This window comes from Hipposideros armiger, unplaced genomic scaffold (genome assembly GCF_001890085.2).
Source record: "Hipposideros armiger isolate ML-2016 unplaced genomic scaffold, ASM189008v1 scaffold_69, whole genome shotgun sequence".
NCBI classification, from domain to species: Eukaryota; Metazoa; Chordata; class Mammalia; order Chiroptera; family Hipposideridae; genus Hipposideros; species Hipposideros armiger.
Window position 1 is genome coordinate 34,518 of NW_017731419.1, and position 3,098 is coordinate 37,615.

Sequence of the window (3,098 nt, forward strand, 5' to 3'; positions counted from 1 at the left end):
TTTGCCTGTGGCGGCCATTGGTTCACTCTCGTTGCTGTACAGGACTCCATCACGTGAACATAACACAACTTCGTACATATTCATTCTACAGCTGATGGACCTTTGGGCTGTTTCTAACTTTGGGACCATTACGAACACGACTGCTTTGAACATTCTATGCCTATCTTTTGGGGGACACAAACACTCCTTTCTCTTGGGTACATATCAGCGGGTGAACTGCTCAGCTTAACCAAGCCTTGTTCCCAAATCCCCTATTGGTCTCCAGCCCCCGCCCTGCTTTGTTTTCCTTCCGATCCCTCTCCACCATCTCACTCACCTCACACACTTAACTGTTTTCTGTCCCCCGCCCTCCTAGAAGTGGCTGCCCTCTGACAGCAGAAGTCCCAGAGCAGACACTCGATGAGCACCTGCAGGCCAAGTGAACTTCTGCATCCTCACCTGCACACAGGAGCTCAGGAGCTGCTCAGCTGTCCCCTCTGGTCCCTTCCTCCACAGGTGCCTTTCCAAAGCTTGAGGCCCCACCCTCATTCTCATTCTGTCCCTAGCCCCAGCTGTCAATCAGGCCTCAAAAGGAGATTGAAAGCCCGGGGCAATTCCTCCCATTCCTATGGAACAATGTCCTTTCCCCAGACAGAACGTCCACAGGAAAAGTCCAGCCTCAAGACTTGGCCCTGGGAAGACCAGCCGACTGGAATGGCATTCCCCGAGTGCCGGTGGCAGGCTACCCCCATGAAAAGGCAGGTCAGAGCACGCAGGGAGCTCAGTCAGTGGAGAGCCGGGGAGGTGGGTCAAGCAGCCCCAGGCAGGTGAGGCCTTTGGGCCGCATGGGGAGCTCTGGTGAAGCTGGACCTGACCCAGCCAGGGAAAGCCGAGGGCTTCGAGGAGGAGGTGACTCAGGCGCTGCCTCTTCTGAGATGGCTATATTTCCCCCAGAAAGAGAAGGCTGGGGCAGGCGGCGCAAGCAGCCTGGAAGGTGTAAAGCCGGGGCATGGGCCAGATAAAGCCAGGTTACAGGGCGATGCCCACTGCTGGCAAGGCACAAGGGAATGGGGAAGATGGAACTAGAAAGATCACGGAGTAGGCTGGTGTGAGGACAAAACCACCAGACAAGGCCACCAGAAGGTCACCCGATGGCAGTGTAGTGGGCACAGGTGAGACAGCACCTGCCATCTTTCTGAACTGCGGGCTCTGACCCAGCAGGTCTGGAGGAGTATGTACACTTCCCACAGGTGCCCCCGGGTGCAGTCACTGCTGGTTCCCAGACCACACTCAAAGCAGCAAGGGATTGTGGGAGCATTAAAGAGGAGAACGAAGCAGTGCATCCCCGAGGGAACGGGACGTGCAGGGGTGAGGTAAAGCTGGAGTGGATACCAGAGTCTTAAACAGCTCACCAAGGCCAGACCTCGGTGCAGCAGCCACAGTTCCAGATCACACCACCAGCCCATTTATTCCAGAACCTTCCATAACACCTTGGAGCAGGGCCTGTCCTCCAGAGCCTCAGACCCCGGCATCGTCATGACAACAGCCCACAAACACAAGAGCCCAGGCCTCAATGCCATAAACAATGCTGACAGATTCAATAAATATAAACGTACTACAGCAATTTGTGGGGAATTTATGAGAAATTAAAAATTCAACTTGGACAATAAACAACCCATTTCAGAATTTGCTCCACTTAAAGTTAAATAAACCGCATGCGAACATTTTTTGAGCATGATGTTGCAAGGCTACAAAACAAGGCTTGCCCAGAGTGCTTCCTGAGCCTCCGCCGCTGGGTGCTGCCGGGGAGAGCACGGCCGCATGTTCTGCTCACCTCACAAGGCACTTTACAGTTTACAAAGTCCCTGCACCTATGTTCCCCCATCTGGCCCTCCCAAATGCCACCAGGGAGACAGTGGGGCACGTATGATTAACACCGTGATGATGAAGAGCCTTGCAGCTGACGGAAGCTCAGGGACTTGCCCAAGGTCACAAAGCTGGTNAATGCCAAGTCACACAAATTTAGAAACTTGATTTAATTGGCACGGGAAAGCCAGGAAAATGCGTCTGACCGCGATGGGAGGAAGCCCCCAGGGAGGGGGCACACAGCTCAGCAGGAGGGGGCAGCTCGATGCCCTTGGGTCTCTTCAGGGTAGTGATGTTCTGGGGTAGCACATGGTGGCCTTGGCGAGTCACTGAGACTAGTGATGGGGACCCTACTCTGTGGGCTGTAACACACTATGCCTCTGAGCGGCCGCTTCTAAACTCAGTTTTCAAGTCAGGTGGACGGGTGACAATGGCCACGATAGCTCATGTCCCCTGTGAAACCAGTCTGGGGGTGGGGAGGGTGAGGAATGGGAGGGGTGGAGAAGGGCCTTCTGCAAAACCTGGTCGGTTTCATGTCACTGGGGCAGCAGCTGCTCAGAAGATGCTTAGGAGGCCTCGACACAGAGACGCCCAGGAGACTCAGAGCGAAAGCAAATATGTGACAAGCAGATTATGTGAAAACACCCGCCTAGTGTGCGAAAGGTGCTGCATTCAGTGGAATGAAATCTGGCATGGGATTTTCCCAGGGCCTACAAATTAAATTATCAAAGTCAAATTTACTGTGTGACAGATGCTGCTCAGAAGCCTGTGACTAAGTTTAATTTGTGTATGACTGCAGTCCCAAAGATAAGAGGAGGACCCAAGGTCATCTGAACCAAGCCTGGGGGTGAGGGCAGGGGACAGGGTCAAGGAAGGTTTCCTGGAGTGGGTGATGTCAAGATTACATAACTGTGCCTTAGCACCACTGCACCTCAGAGGAACTAGAAGAGACAGCCATTGTATCAACTGGCAGGCTTATCTTGCCTAACGCAGTTACGTTTTCTCATCTTAGCAGGAGCCTTTACAACGGCCCACGGCAGCGGCCAACCCCACTCTGCCCTGTCAACCATCCCCAGCACCTCTGGGCCAGGCTCTGGACCAAGGCATAAGGACCAGGGTTGAACAGACAGAAACCAACCAGTAATCAGCAAACAGTGCCCACTGGGGTGGCCAGGGCAGGGAAGGGAGGGTGGAGGTTGTGCACATGTGACGAGGCTCAGGTCAGACAAGAGGTGGGAGCCTGCCAGGGCGGA